The sequence below is a fragment of the Schistocerca americana genome, chromosome 1 (assembly GCF_021461395.2).
Source record: "Schistocerca americana isolate TAMUIC-IGC-003095 chromosome 1, iqSchAmer2.1, whole genome shotgun sequence".
Taxonomy (NCBI): Eukaryota; Metazoa; Arthropoda; class Insecta; order Orthoptera; family Acrididae; genus Schistocerca; species Schistocerca americana.
The window spans coordinates 810,259,118-810,279,856 of NC_060119.1; positions in this window are offsets into that span (position 1 = coordinate 810,259,118).

The following is a 20,739-nucleotide window of genomic DNA, read 5'->3' on the forward strand; positions in this document are numbered from 1 at the left end:
TTAAAATTGCGGTATACGCAGAAAAAAAGATTTTATTAGCATTTATGCCAGAAACAAGTTCCTTAACCCTTCCACACCTGAATTTTTTTCTGAAGGAAGGAAGTTTTTCTTCACGTGGTTATACTCTTAGGTGATTTTTAATGATTTTAGATGAAACATCTATACAAAATATGTAGCCGTTTTCAAAACACACACTGTACACTTGGCTTCATTTTATGGAACGAAAAACTCTCTATTCCAATGATTAGTAACAAGACCATTCAACAATTAGCATGCAAATAACAACAATAACAGCATTCAGTTATAGTGACATATAGTGAACCGACCATATACGTGTATTCTTGCGGTCACAAGCCGCTGCGCATTGCTACACTGACTTGGTGATATTTTCCCGTGATGTCGAAGCGTTGGCAGCACTTGCGCATGATGATGGGTTGAACATCCACAACTGTATACCTCGAGTTTCTATCGGCAAAAAATGTTTCTGTTGCAGCTAACACACAGTAAAAGTTAATGTACACAATTGTAGCCACAGAACCTGAAAGGATTAAAGTAGGCCATAACCATACACTTGGTTTTTTTGTCTTCATGTAGCTCTCTTCTTTTAGCCTGATCCTTTTGGCGCGCCCTTTTGGCAATATCCTAAACTGACATTTCGGAACTAACTAGTTATACGCTCGTTACGTATCTTCAACAGGTTTCTAGTGCAGCAGCCTGCATCATATCCTAGTCTCTTAAGTATCCTGATTCTTTCAGTATTACCATGATTCAACAACAAACAAGCATCGTATCAGGAAATTTTTACAATGGTAGATAAGCAACATGTGTTCTTATTAATCGCACCATGAATGGGCTCCCCGTCTTCTATACTCGACAGATGTCTTCTCTGGTTGCAGGAAATATACAATATCGCAAACAAGAGCGAGTCCTGTCAAAAAGGGGGAGTGTCAGTGTATACTGGTTGAAACTAGATATCTTTTACATAATTTGTAACATGAATTAAACTCTGAAAATTGGGTACAATATTCCCGACATCCCACAGAACTATCTGGTTGAAAAAACCGACATTTTTATACCAATTTTACATACATTCCCCTTAAAGTTGAAAAGCCTACAGTGCAGGTTTCTAAATGTCTCAAAAAATTAAGTTTCACCGTAACGGCACGCGCGCGCTGTTTATCAGCTTCGGAGGAATGAGTGTGTTCCACATCAAGAGCAGTTATTAGTTCTCTTGGCTTTAGAATATTGATATTTAGTCCTTTTGCTCAAGTCTCAAGTCACAAGAAAATTAAGAAACTTTGTTTATTTTCTCGTCAGCTAACCTATTTCACCGTCCAAGGAGCTTGACAAGGGAAGTACAAAAGATGGTGCCAGGCAGTGAACAACCTGTCGTTTACGAAAATCGGCATTCATTCTTCAACTTAGTCACCTTTCTTGTTAATGCACTTTGTTCAACTTTCCTGCAGTTAGAAGATCCCATTTACGAGGTGCGGTTAGAAATCTGCTTAACATACCAACCTCCAACTGCTAGAACATACGAGGGCAGTTCAATAAGTAATGCAACACATTTTTTTTCTGAAACAGGGGTTGTTTTGGTGGTGGTGGTGGTGGTGGTGGTGGTTAGTGTTTAACGTCCCGTCGACAACGAGGTCATTAGAGACGGAGCGCAAGCTCGGGTTATGGAAGGATTGGGAAGGAAATCGGCCGTGCCCTTTCAGAGGAACCATCCCGGCATTTGCCTGAAACGATTTAGGGAAATCACGGAAAACCTAAATCAGGATGGCCGGAGACGGGATTGAACCGTCGTCCTCCCGAATGCGAGTCCAGTGTGCTAACCACTGCGCCACCTCGCTCGGTGGGGTTGTTTTATTCAGCATTGAAATACACCAGGTTATTCCCCAATCTTTTAGCTACACAACACTATTTTTCAACGTAATCTCCATTCAATGCTACGGCCTTACGCCACCTTGAAACGAGGGCCTGTATGCCTGCAAGGTACCATTCCACTGGTCGATGTCGGAGCCAACGTCGTACTGCATCAATAACTACTTCATCATCCGCGTAGTGCCTCCCACGGATTGCGTCCTTCATTGGGCCAAACATATGGAAATCCGACGGTGCGAGATCGGGGCTGTAGGCTGCATGAGGAAGAACAGTCCACTGAAGTTTTGTGAGCTCCTCTCGGGTGCGAAGACTTGTGTGAGGTCTTGCGTTGTCATGAAGAAGGAGAAGTTCGTTCAGATTTTTGTGCCTACGAACACGCTGAAGTCGTTTCTTCAATTTCTGAAGAGTAGCACAATACACTTCAGAGTTGATCGTTTGACCATGGGGAAGGACATCGAACAGAATAACCCCTTCAGCGTCCCAGAAGACTGTAACCATGACTTTACCGGATGAGGGTATGGCTTTCTTGGTAGGGGAGTGGGTGTGGCGCCACTCCATTGATTGCCGTTTTGTTTCAGGTTCGAAGTGATGAACCCATGTTTCATCGCCTGTAACAATCTTTGACAAGAAATTGTCACCCTCAGCCACATGACGAGCAAGCAATTCCGCACAGATGGTTCTCCTTTGCTCTTTATGGTGTTCGGTTAGACAACGAGGGACCCAGCGGGAACAAACCTTTCAATATTCCAACTGGTGAACAATTGTGACAGCACTACCAACAGAGATGTCAAGTTGAGCACTGAATTGTTTGATGGTGATCCGTCGATCATCTCGAACGAGTGTGTTCGCACGCTCCGCCATTGCAGGAGTCACAGCTGTGCACGGCCGGCCCGCACGCGGGAGATCAGACCGTCTTGCTTGACCTTGCGGCGATGATGACACACGCTTTGCCCAACGACTCACCGTGCTTTTGTCCACTGCCAGATCACCGTAGACATTCTGCAAGCGCCTATGAATATCTGAGATGCCCTGGTTTTCCGCCAAAAGAAACTCGATCACTGCCCGTTGTTTGCAACGCACATCCGTTACAGACGCCATTTTAACAGCTCCGTACAGCGCTGCCACCTGTCGGAAGTCAATGAAACTATACGAGACGAAGCGGGAATGTTTGAAAATATTCCACAAGAAATTACCGGTTTTTTTCTACCAAAATTGGCCGAGAAAAAAAAAGTGTTGCATTACTTATTGAACTGCCCTCGTAATTGCTATCAAAACGATTTCTCACTACATGTTTGTTTACATCTCTGAACAGGTGGAAACCAGATAGCGCCAAATTTGGTGATTAGTAGTTAGGACCTCCCAGGAACTATGAACCTTGTTGCCGTGGGGTGGCTTTCGTGCCCCAATCGTACCCGAGAGCTCTAATGTAGGTTCAACCACAACAAACGGTTGTGTGTAAAGGAGACCAGACTAACATATGGCTCCCGAAGAGGGGCAACAGCCGTTTCAACAGTTGCAGGGGCTGAATAACGACTCATCTGGGCTTTCAAAATTAGCTGAAAGCAAGGGAAACAACACACTACTTTTCCCGATGACATGCAGCTCTAGTACACGGTGTGGAGCTTTGAGCTGAAGACCACAACGACGTCAAGGTTGGACGTCCTAACAGTTCTTAACACCTTCCATGTACAAACACTTTTCAGTGTCTGGATATTCTCTTTTTATTTTGCAGTCCAGGCCTCGTCTCACATTCTTCTCGTCCAACAGCTCTACTAGACTTACGTCGTATCCGTCGGTTACAGTTTTCCCCTTTCAAATGTAATGAATAATGAGGCTCCCAATGATCACAAAAAATTATGCATAGACTTTCCAAAACAAGAAATCGACTTCGATTTTCTCAAGCACAATCACCTCACACTGTTGTGAGCGCTGTTTCGCTGCGGGCGTGCAGTGGTAGATTACGTCTCAACCACACAAAAAAACTGCGCAACTATAAAATGGTGTAAACATTCACCTCTGCATCTGCTTTTGATCTGCAGTCAAAAAATGTGCCATCAGTCTTACATAATGCTTACCCAGTTTTTTTTTTTCAATGCAAAATGTCCCGTACTCATTCCTCTAATACACCTGAAGTATCATCCATTTAGAACAACACTGAACGCTGAACGTGCTCTAACGTATGTTGTACTTTCTATAGCTTTTCGCCAAATGTTGCAGTTGCAGGTATCCTTTCAGTGGACGACAAAAAAATCATAAGGAATTTTTATCTTATCTAAAGCCCCAAGCACGTAGATCAAAACCATCGAGCCGGCCGAAGTGGCCGTGCGGTTAAAACGCTGCAGTCTGGAACCGCAAAACCGCTACGGTCGCAGGTTCGAATCCTGCCTCGGGCATGGATGTTTGTGATGTCCTTAGGTTAGTTAGGTTTAACTAGTTCTAAGTTCTAGGGGACTAATGACCTCAGCAGTTGAGTCCCATAGTGCTCAGAGCCATTTGAACCATTTTGAACCAAAACCACCGACATGGTCGTTTGTTGTTGTTGTCTTCAGTCCTGAGACTGGTTTGATGCAGCTCTCCATGCTACTCTATCCTGTGCAAGCTTCTTCATCTCCCAGTACCTACTGCAGCCCACATCCTTCTGAATCTGCTTAGTGTACTCATCTTTTGGTCTCCCTCTACGATTTTTACCCTCCACGCTGCCCTCCAGTACTAAATTGGTGATCCCTTGATGACTCAGAACATGTCCTACCAACCGATCCCTTCTTCCAATCAAGTTGTGCCACAAACTTCTCTTCTCCCCAATCCTATTCAATACCTCCTCATTAGTTACGTGATCTACTCACCTTATCTTCAGCATTCTTCTGTAGCACCACATTTCGAAAGCTTCTATTCTCTTCTTGTCCAAACTAGTTATCGTCCAGGTTTCACTTCCATACATGGCTACACTCCATACAAATACTTTCTGAAACGACTTCCTGACACTTAAATCTATACTCGATGTTAACAAATTTCTCTTCTTCAGAAACGCTTTCCTTGTCATTGCCAGTCTACATTTTATATCCTCTCTACTTCGACCATCATCAGTTATTTTGCTTCCCAAATAGCAAAACTCCTTTACTACTTTAAGTGTCTCATTTCCTAATCTAATTCCCTCAGCATCACCCGACTTCATTCGACTACATTCCATTATCCTCGTTTTGCTTTGGTGACATGGTCGTACAATAAACAATTGTACATGGTCGTACAATAATCAAATTGCACTCAACAGGAATACAATACAAAAAAGGCCAAAATATTAAACATTTTTCCAACATTGTTTCACAGCGAAAGATCGCAACGCTCTAACGTCGAAATGACAGAGCGAGATAAGCGACACGAAATAGAAAATGATCTAAAATCGCTGTACAGAACAAAGACAGCTGGGCCTGATAGCTTAAATATACATTCTATACATGTAGATTACTCCTCTTGTAGCAACAGTTTAATGGTATATAGCGAACTCCAGTTTTCAATACGAGTTGTCGAACAGATCGGTCTGACTATGCGCTTAATCTCTGAAATCGATCTATTGTAGAAGAATGGGAAAGTTTTATGATCGCGTACTGCGACCTTTTCGGAGTTAGATAAATCTTCTCTGTAGGACTCACCATGGAATCTGCAAATAGGCAATATTGTCAAATTCCGCTCGTTTTGTTCAACCTACAGGTCCAGTGTGACGTAAGTAACGAAGTCAAGGTTGACGCCGTGTTTCTTCACTTTCGGAAAACATTCGATACAGTTCCGCAGAGTGACCTGATGAGCAGAACCCACAACAAATTTCGGAACAGCGTTGTGTATTGATTCAGAATTTCATAAGAGCAATAATTAAACATGTCGTCGTTAACGGGGTGAAATAGTCTGACATACGAGTAACTTCAAGAGTATTCAAGGATAATATTGGACCGCCTTTACTGTTCATGTTTTGAAAGAGTATAAATGAAGTGGTGGATGAGGTCGGAATAACGTGAGGCTACTCGTGGAATTGTACACGGGAACGTCGGCGCGCCGAATAAATGTAGGGAAATTCAGTACGACGTGAAGCGGATTGTAGGGATTAACCGCCACGACCATAAATAAATAAAACGTATTGCGAGTAAATACATCAAAACACGCACCCGTTACTCGATTATATGATTTGCGATTAACTCCTGAAAACAATAAAAACCGTAAAATACTATATCTATGACACTGAATCCGAAGCCATCTAAAGTGGAACAATCACATAAAATCAATTTTGGGAAAAGCAGATGATAGATTTTCTGGCACAATGAATGAATTTAGGAGATGACTTCGTTTACCTTATGACCACGGACAGTACAAGTCGGTTGCGTCAGTTCAATCACTAGTTCTCTGCCCCAACGCCTATCTGGAGATATACAGGGTGAATCGCCTGGAACTTACACCGCAAATATAGCGGAAGTGGAAAGTGCTACTGATGTGCGGTTTTCAGAGAATGGACTACCAGTCAAGGGCTCGCATTGTTAGCCAAAAAACTGATTGTAATAATACTTAGAAAGAAAATGTTTTATGCAAACATTCACTTTTTTAAATGGAACAATGTTTATTACCACTGACTAACTGGAAGGCTAGGCTAGGATGTAAGCGGTGTTTGTTGCAGAATTCTAGTGCAAGATTCTGACAAGGGAACCTCCCCATCGCACCCCCCTCAGATTTAGTTATAAGTTGGCATAGTGGATAGGCCTCGAAAAACTGAACATAGATCAATCGAGAAAACAGGAAGAAGTTGTGTGGAACTATGAAAAAAATAAGCAGAATATACAAACTGAGTAGTCCATGGGCAAGATATGCAACAGCAAGGACCGTGTAAGCACAGGACTGCCGTGGTCCCGTGGTTAACGTGAGTAGCTGCGGAACGAGAGGTGGTCGGTTCAAGTACTTCCTCGAGCAAATAATTTAATTTTTTATTTTCAAACAATTATCATCTCCTTGACAGCTATACAGGACAGAAGGATCAGACATTGTACAATTTCAGTGAGGGAGAAGACGTGATTACCATTCCTCCAGGGTGTACACCTCTTGTGCAACCGTTAGATGTGTGTGGTTTTCGGCAAGTGAAATACTTTATAAAAAGATTCTATGATTTTGCGAAGCTGCACAGGTACACAGAGCAGTATTATTTACGTGATCGTGTGTCAATTATCAAAGTTCAGGCACTCACACATAATCAACTTCGCTCTCCAAAATTCCAGGACATGTTCAGATTTGCTTGGACATATGCAGGATTTGACGGCCTACACACGGAAAAATTTGAAAACGCTAAAAACATATGTTTTGACAGAGCACAGGGAAAACTGTGAGACGTTTTCATCACTTTTTTGAGAGTGATTATCTCATCCACAAGAAAACCTAAATCGGGTAAGTTAGAAGAACCTTTTTACCCATTCGCCAAGTGTACAAGTTAGGTGGGTCGACAACTTATTCCTGTCATGTGACGCACACGCCGTCACCAGTGTCGTATAGACGTGTTTTCCTGTGGAGGAATCGGTTGACCTGTGACCTTGCGATCAAATGTTTTCGGTTCTCATTGAAGAGGCACGTCCTTTCGTCTACTAATCGCACGGTTTTGCGGTGCGGTCGCAAAACACAGACACTAAACTTTTTACAGTGAACAGAGACGTCAATGAACGAAAGGGCAGATCATAGCTTTGCGAAAATAAAGAAAGTAAAATTTTTACTCGAGGGAGGACTTGAAGCTAGGACCTCTCGTTCAGCAGCTGCTGACGCTAACCACAGGACCATGGCGCTCCTGAGATCATGCTCTCCTTTATGTTGTCTATCTGGCGCATGGACTACTCAGTTTGTATATTTTGCTAATTTTTTTCATAGTTCCACACAACTTCTTCCTGTTTTCTCGATTGATCTGTGTTCAGTTTTTCAAGGCCTATCCGCTGTGCCAACTTATAACTAAATCTGAGGGGGGTGCGATGGGGAGGTTCCCTTGTGAGAAGTTTCCACATCGACACTTTCAACCTGCGTAGTTGCAACGTGCGATGTTTCTATGTTTGCTTATAGTGTGCTTAGGTGTTCCTTGAGTGCAATACGACTTGCTAGTCAGTTAGTGTATAGTCAGTTAGTGTATAAGCACTGGGTCGTAGTTAGACGATGTGATTTACCAACGCAGAAAAAGCCGAAATGCTAACTGTGTACTGTGAGTGTCGGAAGAATGCAGTTTGTTCTTGTATGGTGTATGCGGCAAGATATCCCAATAGAAGTCAACCATCTTGGCAATTACTTATCAACCTCTTCAACCAGTTACGTAAAAGTGACAACGTAGCACCTAGGCAAGGTAACAGAAGTAAACAAGTGACGATAGAAGAGGGGGAAATTAATGTTTCTGCTGCTGTTACAGTTGAACCGCATGTTAACTCCTGCGCAACAGCACAAGGAAGTGGCAATAATCAGACAAGTGTCCTAGGCATTCTCCATCGACATAGGTTCCACCTCAATCACACCTCTCTGCATCATGAGCTGCATGGAAACGATGAGATTTGACCCCTGTAGGCCTTTTTCTGTGGGGAAATCTGAAAGACGCTGTCTACACGGACATACCAACCACACCCGGTGATATGCAAGGAGCATACCTGCCAAATTTCAAAAGGTGTTCAAACATAGCGAGAAAAGACTACACAGTAGGAGATTATAAATAATATTGACACACATAATGTAGGCTACACTTTAAGATCACTATTTTCGAACTTAGAAGTTAGGTACATACAGAAGTTACTTGCTGATGAGTTTTCATTTGTTGTCACTTAACATCGGGAACAGTTCACACACTACACAAAAATGAGCTTTTCTGCACTTGATTTTACAAGCCACAATATGAACGACACTGTTAAAACTGCTAAACTGAACATTTATTTACACTTAATTATAAAATTTTCTCAAGTTCACAAAACACTGGCTATATTCCATCACAGGTTGCAGAGGACAGATGAAGATGAGTAACTTTCTTCAGATATTCTGAAGGAAAACATGTTCATGTATCATGGACCACTGCTGCCTGTTTTCAAAACAGAAAGATTCCAGTGTTTCATTCGACGTGGAGGACATAAACTGTTCTAACAGTTTATGAATTTGAGGGGAAGCACTCTGAAGTGCAGAAATGAGATTCTCAAATACTGGAATGACAGCACACAGGAAAGCACAGTATGACTTCTTCAACTTTTGTAGTCCTGTCTTCCTAAGTTGCGTGTAATATTACGGTATATTGATCATTTTTACTTATGGACCGTCTGACAGCAACTGAATATAACCTATAGACAGTATGACTTGTTTACGATTGAAGAGAGAAACAGTTTTTCTTCACATGTTTGAATAATGTTGCTGTTCTTCAGCACACGAGTGTCACAGTTTGTGGCAGATGCAAATCTCTTGGGGGCAACCATTTCTGATGACTCTATATCCTTTCGCTTTCCATGGTCTTTAGAACCACCAATCTCAGCTTTTGGGAGTGTAAACGATATTAAGCTACTTGATGCACACTGAGCACTAACACGCACCTCATCTTTAAAGAACCAAACTAATGGATCCCAATGCTCAAACAGTCTCTGCAGGTACTTTCCTAAAGATAGTCATCTTGTGGAGACATGTTTTAATATCTTCTTGTCGCGAAGCTCTTGGAATTTCTTAAGGCGTTCCTTCCTCTTGCAACTCTTTTCTAAATAATAGACAATGTTGACTAGAAGTTCATCAATCTTAACAGGCAAATTGCTTGCACCTATCTCAGCAACCAAGTTAATCAAATGACATGAGCAACCCAGCACAAAGACGTATGGCTGTGATTCCCCTAAAACAGCAGCAACCCCATTCTTCTTTCCACTCAGGACTGTAGCATTGTCTGAACAGAACGCTAGACGATTTTCAATTGGTGTTTTGCAATACTCCAACTGTGAAATTAACATTCTCAATACTATTTCCTGTTGAATGAATGACTAAGGCTGGGACAGACAGCACCGAAGTAACTATCTTCTTCTGCTTTTCCTCAAAATAAGCGACGACTGAGGGATAAAGCTTAGTATTACTGTCATTGCTCCCATCTCTGGCCAAAGTAAATGGTCCACGTTGCATGCAACCAATGATCTGTAGCCATTTCTTTCAAAATATGTGAAGTCTTTGTGAGGCCACAACCGTATCTTTTTGCGATTCCCGAACCAGAGAACATTTTCTTAAAAAGGGCACCAGCATGATCAGCAGCAGCTAGCGGAATATTATATTCAATTAAAAATGAAGTGAATAAACATTATGATCTTATTACATCAAGGTCAGCTCCAGGAATGATAAAAAAATGAATCAATTTTCCTACTGTTACCCCTCATTTTCTCATTGGAGGCGTGTTTAATGGATTTAATGATTTATTTATTCAGTTCTTCCTCTGTGAGCAATGTTTATACGCCGGCCGGGGTGGCCGAGCGGTTCTCGGCGCTACAGTCTGGAACCGAGCGACCGCTACGGTCGCAGGTTCGAATCCTGCCTCGGGGTGGGATGTGTGTGATGTCCTTAGGTTAGTTAGGTTTAAGTAGTTCTAAGTTCTAGGGGACTGATGACCTCAGCAGTGAAGTCCCATAGTGGTCAGAGCCATTTGAACCATTTTTGAATGTTTATACCACACAAACACATAGAACAGATCGCATAATACACGGAAATTCAGCAGAATATGCATCCCTGACTGATGATAACGTTTATTAGTTGAACTCATCACGAAAACACTAAATCGCACAAAAATTCGTCACACAGTTGCACGAATACCAGAACATACAGCAAACACCGCATAAAAAAAGCTTTCCCGCTCACATGCAGTCGAAGCACAAAGAGTACGCAGCAATATTCTATGAGGTGTATTATCGATAGAACGTTCGATCGCCTTTCGACGGCGGTGTTTCAAACACACGGAGTGAATGACAAAAGTGCAGCAGTATTCTGCGAGAAGGGATTATCGATCATGTTAGCGGTTGACTTTTAGCCGAATTTCAAACACTAGCATCTCAGAATGGCAGCTATTATCGAAAGTCAGTACTGAAATGCGATAAGAATGCAGAGGGCGGGAACAAGCCTGGGAGTTAAAAATCCGCAAAAAACGGGTGTTCATCCGGAAAACTTGGCAAGTACGAACGAGGTATTACTGCAGCCTGCTCGCACTATCTCTGCTGAAATGCTAGCACGTGTGAAGCAGTCGTTCCATACCAGACTGGAAGCATGTACTACTGGTGGTGGTGGTGGTCATTTGAACACAACCTCTGACGGTCAGTTATCTCATTCTTGTCAGAATCCACCTAAGTAGTGTACGTACTTCGGTTGTTCTTTAGCATGTGCTATCACAGGTATTGTACAAATGTCGGTGTGGGAATTTTTGAAAATACGATATCTCTTAGACCACTCGCACAAGAACCTGCGACAAACACCACTGACATTCTAATTTACCCTAGTTCTAGTTTGTTAATATCAACGGGCATCGTTCCATTTTAAAATGTGTGTGTCTGTGCAAAAAATATACTAAGTATTATTACAGTATGTTTATTGGTTAACAATACGACACTCTGCTACCAATCCATTCTGTGAAAACATAGATCAATATTTGCGATGTTTTAGGTGGTTGATCCTGTATATCGCTCTGACTCCTCCTGCATAAAATCAACATGCTACCACGTTATCGCAAAGTCTATTAAAAAAATGTAATGGAAACATTGCTCTACTATAGTCTCGCATAAAATGGATCACCTAGACTTTGTTTTTGTTTTCTAACCAGTATTTAATTTAGCCGTTTGTGCTAAGGTTGTGCAAGCACCTCCGTCAATGGTGAGATTGTTGAGGACAGTGCGCTAACTATTATCTGACAAGAGGCAGGCAAACATCTGGTATTCCAAATAGAAACATACCAACGTTACGAAAAAAATACGTGGAACAAATATGAGAACGGCTAGAATGCGATTTTAACAACTGTCTACGCCATAGTGAGTCCAGAACTGTGCCACTATGTCAATTCGTTAACTTATTTATCAGGTATCACGGGACCATACGAGCCGAAGCTACACTAAGTGATCGAAAGTATCCGAACACCTGGCTGAAAATGACTTACAAGTTCGTGGCGCCTTCCATCGGTAATGGTGGAATTCAATATGGTGTTGGCTCACCCCTAGCCTTGATGACAGCTTCCACTCTCGCAGGCATACGTTCAATCGAGTGCTGCGCTGAAGAGCGGTATCGAAGTCGGTCGGTGAGGTCTGACACGAAGTCGGCGTTCCGAAACATTCCAAAGGTGTTCTATAGGATTCAGGTCAGGACTCTGTGCAGGCCAGTCCATTACAGGGATGTCATTGTCGTGTAACCACTCCGCCACAGGCCGTGCATTATGAACAGGTGCTCGATCGTGTTGAAAGATGCAATCGCCATCCCCAATTGCTCTTCAAGAGTGGAAGCAAGAAGGTGCTTGAAACATCAATGTAAGCCTGTGCTGTGATAGTGCCATACAAAACAACACGGGGTGCAAGCCCCCTCCATGATAAACACGACCACACCATAACACCATCGCCTCCGAATTTTACTGTTTGCACTACACACGCTGGCAGATGACGTTCACCGGGAATTCGCCATACCCACACCCAGCCATCGAATCGCCACATTGTGCACAGTGATTCGTCACTCCACACAACGTTTTTCCACTATTCAATCGTCCAATGTTTACTATCCTTACACCAAGTGAGGCGCACAATCTTTTTCCACTGTTCAATCGTCTAATGTTTACGCTCCTTACACCAAGAGAGGCGTCGTTCGGCATTTATGGGCGTGATGTGTGGCTTATGAGCAGCCGCTCGACCATCAAATCCAAGTTTTTTCACCTCCCGCCTGTCATAGTAACTGCAGTGGATCCTGATGCAGTTTGGAATCCCTGTGTGATGGTCTGTGTAGATGTCTGCCTATTACACATTACGACCCTCTTCAACTGTCGGCGGTCTCTGTCAGTCGACAGACGAGGTCGGCTTGTGTGTGTCCCTTCACGTTTCCACTTCACTATTACATCGGAAACAGTAGAGATCTGGCGGTGTTTAGGAGTGTGGAAATCTCGCTTACAGACGTATGACGCAAGTGATACCCCATCACCTGACCACGGTCGAAGTCCTTGAGTTCCGTGGAGCATCCCATTGTGCTCTCATGATATCTAATGTATATTGAGGTCGCTGATATGGAGTATCTGACAGTAGGTGGCAGCACAATGCACCTAATGTGAAAAACGTGGTGGCTGAGATACATTTGATCACTTAATGTATTTGATCCTGGAACGCGTCGTTTCATAATTTACAAAACGCTCATTAGAAAATTTACAATCGAAAGCGTCTATAGAATTAATGAAAGACGATCATATTGTGAGAGAAAATACGAATAAATAAGACTTCGCAGAGAGAAGTACTATGATGACGTCTTAAGCAGAACAGATGGAATCTGTCATAGAAACCTTCTGAATTTCCATTTAATGGCTCTGTCATAACTCAATATGTTCATTTTGGCTGGAAGAGTGTTGAAAATGAAACCTGCTAATTAATGTACACACTTCTGTACAACAATGAAGGAAGCGTTATCCAAATGCAAGTCGTTTGTCGGCCTAGTATTCACTGCATGAATGTTGCGCTTTCTTCTGTATGAGTCGATATCGTTCACAAGAAACTCGTGATGGAGTGTATAGGAACGGCAGTTAGAATTATGAGGTACCTGAACGGTGGCCTGCACTTCTATTACTGCAAACTGTTTTGCAGAAAAGACAGGTCAGGTTATCTAGGCAACGGCACTTATATATTGAAAGAGGCTAATCATAGCAGGCGGGAGGCATGATCTCGTTACAGGAAGCTGCGGACAACGTAACTGATTACCTACATTTCAAGTAACAAAATTCTTATTTAGTTTATAAGCGAAGAACAAATCCTGCACCCCTCGAAAGCGGCAACGAAATATGATGGCCGGCCGTGGTGACCGAGCGGTTCTGGGCGCTACAGTCTGGAACCGCGCGACCGCTACGGTCGCAGGTTCGAATCCTGCCTCGGGCATGGATGTGTGTGATGTCCTTAGGTTAGTTAGGTTTCAGTAGTTCTAAGTTCTAGGGGACTGATGTTCTTAGAAGTTAAGTCTCATAGTGCTCAGACCCATTTTTTTGAAATATGATGTGCTAAAATGAATGAAAGCCAAAGTTACCCACTAACTGCTAGCGACGAAAGAATTTCTTTTTTTTTTAATTGCATTAACTGAAACAAAGCGAAAATGTCAACAGCGATTTCTGAGATCGAAGCCCAGTACGTCACGGAAACAAGCAAGTTATAGCGATTAATAATGCTAATGGCTGTATAACTGTGACCTACCGTAATCCTTTTCATTATTTTGACCCACCATAAACTTATCTGGCAGAGCACATAGATTCTTAATGTTTAATCTGTCGCAAAACGTCAACGTGATACAAGGCATCTCAGATTCAACAACGGTGGCTCCATAATATAACGGGGGAGGGGGGGGGGGGGGAGGGGCACTTGCTTCGCTAACTATCCTGATGCAAAGCATTTTCAGCGAACGAAAGATGCCCGTGAGTTTAAGTTGGCAAGAGGCGAGGTCATGTTCACAAAAACCGGAACTGATTCCATCTCGGGTACTAAAAAAGTGGCTTCAACCTGCAGTTCAAGTTATTTGTATTCGCGCATGCCAACTGGGAGAGGAGGAATAAGACTGTCCAGAATAAAGATGAAAACAAGTATCTGAAGGCAGCTTGTAGCTTTAGATGTACTGTAGGTTATGCTATATGTAACAGGAAATTTTACAACCTTATGCAAGACAAACACGTATACTTACAAGGAACGGGGTAAAGTTCTTATCCCTAAATGCAGGGTGAAGAATAATAAAACTTTATCTGATAACTGACAAAAGAAAGAAAACATAAAATACAAAAATCCACGTTTGGGAAGATTCTCGGACGCTTATGTCAGGCAAGACGGGCTCCATATACGAGTACACAACTAGAACGAAATTTTACAAGAAAGAAAGATTGATTTCACGCGAAGTAATAGACGAGGCAATGGAGAAAAGGGCAAAAGAATACAATATGATGTGCAATGGTGATGAATATGTAAGGTTGGTGCATAACTTCGTCGCGTTTTTCTTTTGCATGTTGGTGAATTGGTTGCTATACGTTCATTTGTCGATTGTCATTCTTTATTTTTAGTTTACTGCTGCTTGCTGTGTTTACATATTGTCATTTTGAGATAGCGAGTGGAGCTGTGGACGCCAGAAAATAAGGTGCCAAGTTGAGAAACAGGAACATTTCCGACATATTCTTCTGTTTGAGTCCAATAGAGGCGTTGACAGCATCGAAGACAGGCAGAAACATTTGCGCCGTGTACGGAAATAATGTCATTGGACAGAGCAGGGCAAAAAAAGATTTTTCTCGTTTAAGGAGTAACGTATTGACAATAACTGTCCACGTTCAGTAAGATTTTTGGGATTCGACTAAGATTGTTTAAATGCATTAACCCACAATGATCCACGTCGCTGTACTAGAGAACTGGCAAATGTAATGAACTTTAATCATTCAAATACTGTGGGACATACCCGTGCAATGGGGAAGATTCAAAAAATCGGGTGCGTGGGTACCGCATGCTCTAAGCGAAAATCCAAAAATCCGCGGGTGATCATATGTACAGCTCTATTTGCTCGCCATCAATTGGTACCTGCACAACACTGGCCATTCCTGTCTCGCATCAAAGAATGTTAATGCATCTGGTAGAACAGTGACGGCGTGGTGTACCACAAATTGCTTCCCCGAGGAGTAACCATCGCTGTTGACTTTTACTGTCAACAACTGAGGCGTCCAACGACTGAGACAATGGGGACAGAATGATAATATCACTTGCAAATAATGAGTTTATGAACTAACACTGGAACCAAGTGACCGTAAACAAGCGTTCACGGGCAAAAAGTAGATATCATCAATGAAGAAGTAGTGGATTCCGTCAAGTTTAAAAATCGTATATTACTTCGTCTATTACTTCGCGTGAAATCAATCTTTCTTACTTGTAAAATTTCGTTCTAGTTGTGTACTCGTATATGGAGCCCGCTTGCCTGACATAAGCGTCCGAGAATCTTCCAAAACGTGGATTTTTGTATTTTATGTATATTTTTCGTATTGACAAAGTAGTAATTATTGCTGAATATTGGAAATACGTTGTTACACAGTTGATACGACGGCTCTTACCACTCGTAAACATGAAATGCAAGCAGACAAGAATCTCGAAAAAATGAATGATGAAATCGGTTAACAGTGTGTTGAAGAAGTAGGGCAAAACAATTTTTAAGAAAGGGGGAATACTTCTACTGAACACAGAACACAAGCTAAGTCAATAGCAGCAACTACCAGAAAAAATGTGTTACTGGACGAACTCAAAATGGATTTGGCAAAGAGAGCTCAAGCGTCGTTACTGTATCTGGCGTGCAAAAGATAAACGAGATGCAGCGGTAATTCAGTGCCGTAACACAAGCTGCATGTTACTTACACTAAAAATTCTGTAAGGGATATAAAACAAAAAGTTACTGCAAGTATTTTTGTCATAACGTAGAAGTTTGTACAGAGTCGTCGCTGTATTAGTAAATAACAAAGCCGAAGCGCTTAAAAAGCCAATAATAATTAACCAATGACACGCAGAAGGACATAGGCTGTCGGCAGTATTGTTCACATTATACAGTGTGTTTGAAAAAGAACTCCCTAGTTTTAATGTGTCCTAGAAACTGTACAAAGTGACATACACTTTTCTAGTTTATTAAGTCTGATTTTTTTCCCCCTCTCTGTTCGCTCAGTTCAGTCCAGGCGTGCGTGCAGAGCAGACAACTCAGCAACAATGTGTACTCCGCAACAGAAACGGCAGTGTGTTATCTGGCTCGTGAAAACTGAGTCCTTTATAACTGTGCGACGTAATTTTAGATGTCAGCATGGTAGTGAACCACCTAAGCAAAAACTCTTCGTCATCGGCTAAAGTCTTTCAAGGGAACCAGGTACACCGAGAACTTCTGAAGATGATGTTGAACAGATCCGTGTTTCGTGTGTCCGGAGCCCAAAGAAGTCATTGGCCAGACGTGGTCTACAATTAGGAGTGCCTAAAGGTGCTATGTATTCTGTTGTGCGTAAAAGACTTAAGTTGCGCGCCTACAAATTGTAACTGTTACATGAAATAAAACCTACTGAAAAAATCGAAAGGTATGAGTTTGCTGTTGACTTTTTACACAATGATGTCAATTTTTTAAAAAAGATTCTCTTTTCTGGTGGAACAGTTAATCGTCATAACTGCAGAATTAGGGGAGCAGAGCATCCACATGAAGTAGTTCAGCATCAACGTGACTCTCCCAAAGTTAATGTCTGGTGCGGTTTGACGGAAGATCGTGCGATTGGTCCTTTCATTTTCTTGGAAAAACAATAAACGGAGACGTTTACTGTGACATGTTGACGGAGTACGTCTTTCACCAAATGGACGATATTGATGAGGAAAAAGGGCTAGAGCTTTTTCAACAAGATGGCGCCCCATCTCATTACAGTAACCATGTGCGTGCGTCTCTTGACACTCGCTTTCCAGGAAATGGATAGGGAGGGCTGGTCCAATACCTTGGCCACTTAACTCCACTAGACTTTTTCTTTTGGGGCCACATAAAAAATGTGTACAGTGGAAAGATCAGAGACATCAACCATTTACGAGAAAGAATCGTCGCGGCGGCTGGGACAGTTACACATGAAATGTCGGTGAATACGTGGCGAGAAGTGTAATATCGTCTCGACGTGTGCAGGTTAACAAATGGATCTCACGTTGAAGTCTACTAACATTAGACAAAACTTGAAGGAATTCTCTTTCATGATTCGTACTCACTGTCAGTGATGTAATTTTTCATTAATTTCCCCATTAAATTTATACTTAAAAACTAGGGAGTTTTTTTTCCAAACACCCTGTATATATGATCGGAGCATGGAAGACAGAAAACGCCTTCCCGTTCTCCGAGAGGATAAGGCACCATTCACTGCCTCAGAGGCTGCGAAAATCTGTTCGTCTTCCATATAAACTTTCTATGATGTATAAAAGTAAAAATTTGGCAAGAAACATTACAGTTACATTTAGAGGACGATACACAATTTGTCCTAAAATTCGTATGAACAATGTGGTGTTGCAACAGATTACACACGTAAATACGTAGGTTGTGACATCACTTACACATGCGATTGATGATTTGAAGATGAAGTGGAGGCTTCATAACTTAAATTTCACAAAATGGTGGCTTTTCCATGGCTGTGAAACAGGGGTACTGAAATGCTGGAATGGATATCACGCCCAAGAAGCAAATATGAGGTTTCTGCGACCACTTACGTATTACTCCAAAAGAGACCATATGGGAAATGATGATCTACTGAAAAAATCTTATGACTAAGTGTATACGCGAAGATAGTTTTTTATATATTTTTCGTATTGACAAAGTAGTAAACGTCGAATAAAGCAGCAGTCGTCTTGTGTTATTCGATTTCAGTTTTCCATTTACTGTTCCGAGCTGCTCTTCGGACCTGGAGATGTTCAAATCGTTGTCCGATAATGCAGATTCAGGTTTTGTGTAATTTGTCTACACTGTTATAAAGACTACCGGGATTGTAACTTTGGAAAGGATTCAGCGGATCTCCTTTTCTACTCTTGTCCTATTCATGATTGGGCTTAGTCTGTAATGACTTCGCCGTCGACGGAACAATAAAACCGTATTTGACTTTTTTCTCCAGATACGGATGCTTTATTACGACGGTTGCAGCAGTTGTTTTCGCAAGTGGTACACTGGATTTAGGATGCCAATGAAGAAACTGTGCGCTAAATAAATCAGGTGTGATCTTTAAATCCGATTCTCTGTTCAAAAATGAATCAGACTGGCGTGAAATCGGTAATAGAGCATCGCTCTGTTGAAATTTTGCTTAATGCATACTATGTTACACTAATTATCAGTCACGCGGAGTGGCCGCGCTGTTTGAGGTGTCATGTCACGGACTGCGCGGCCACACCCGCCAGAGGTTCGAGTCCTCCCTCGGGGATGTGTGTGTGTGTGTGTGTGTGTGTGTGTGTGTGTGTGTGTGTGTGTGTTTTGTTCTTAGCATAAGTTAGTAATGTGTAAGGCTAGGGAACGATGAACTAAGCAGTTTGGTCCCTTAGGGAGACACACACACACACACACACACACACACACACACACACACACACACACTAATTATGAAGAAATCCGTAAGCAAGCTGCCCTCCTCATATGACTCTTATTCAAAGAAATATCAATATTATTCTCTTTTTTTTCAGGTGACGTTACTTTTATTACAACATTGTCAGTTAAGATACCATAGTATCATTATCATCTCTCAGTGACGCACTATCCAATTCTGTAATTGCTCAGCACGTCAAAAACTCTGACACGTAAAAATTTTGAAATATTATGCCCACCACATTTCCAGTTAAATCCGTATCATTCTAACGTCCTGCAGTATGCTCAATTTCCGCCCCAGAACGTTCTTTCCCAAATACAGCAATGAGTAACGTCCGCCACTCAACCTCCCACTGGGAGAAGTGGCGCAATGGGAATTCACTGGATTCACTCTTACGCGGAAGGAAGCGGTTCAAATCCCAGTCTGGTCAACCAGATTTATGTTTTCCGTGTTCTCCCCAAATCACTTAAGACAAATGCCGGGATGGTTATATCTGAAAGACGCGGCTGATTCCCTTGTCCCTGCAAGTTGCTGTCAGAGCTTGTGCTCCGCTGTCGACGGGACGTTACGCCCTAAACCTCCTTCGATGTAACCTACTTAGCTACTGACCACTTCCAGATGTGTTTAAGGAATAACTTTGAAATCAAGTGTAACAGCGGACTTATTTTTCATCATAAAATTTAGCCTGCCATTCTAATTGTGTCGTCGTTTATGCTTGTGGCCGTTACGTACCTCTAAAAGTTCTTCCTTTAAAAGTTTAAAAAATGCAGTATGGAAATTTTCTTGCTGCAGTTACGCCCGCTGCCTCACCTAAATTAACTTTTGGTTTATCCTCTCTATTTCTCAACATACAAATTCAATGCATGCTTTAAAAGTACGACACGATGTGCTTTTTAACTATTCTATGTACCTAAAAGTATCTTTAAGCACATTAAATTGGCAAATATCGAAATAAATGCTATTGAAATGAAGAGCACAGTCTACATAAGGTAAAGTGACGCAAAAATCCTTCGAAACTGCACTGCTACGGGTAGCAATTACAAACGCTGTGGGCAATGAGAAGCAAGAAGAACAGATAATAGAACAACAGGGAAAGGAGGAGGAGGAGATTAGTGTTTAACGTCCCGTCGACATCGAGGTCATTAGAGACGGAGCGCAAGCTCGGGTGAGGGAAGGATGGGGAAGGAAATCGGCCGTGCCCTTTCAAGGGAACCATCCCGGCATTTGCCTGAAGCGATTTAGGGAAATCACGGAAAACCCAAATCAGGATGGCCGGAGACGGGATTGAACCGTCGTCCTCCCGAATGCGAGTCCAGTGTGCTAACCACTGCGCTACCTCGCTCGGTAAACAGGGAAAATTACATTACGAACACAGAAGGAAATCAGGAGCGTGAAAAATCCCAGCGTCCCTCAGCTTGCTGATGAACAAGGCTGTAACGACACGGAGGATACTATCTTAACTCGCCCATTCCGCTGATGGATGTAATGAAGAGAGACGCCGAACATCATAATCTCCAACGAAAACAAAACTCTCATGTGCGTAAGCGCACGCACCAGGGTTG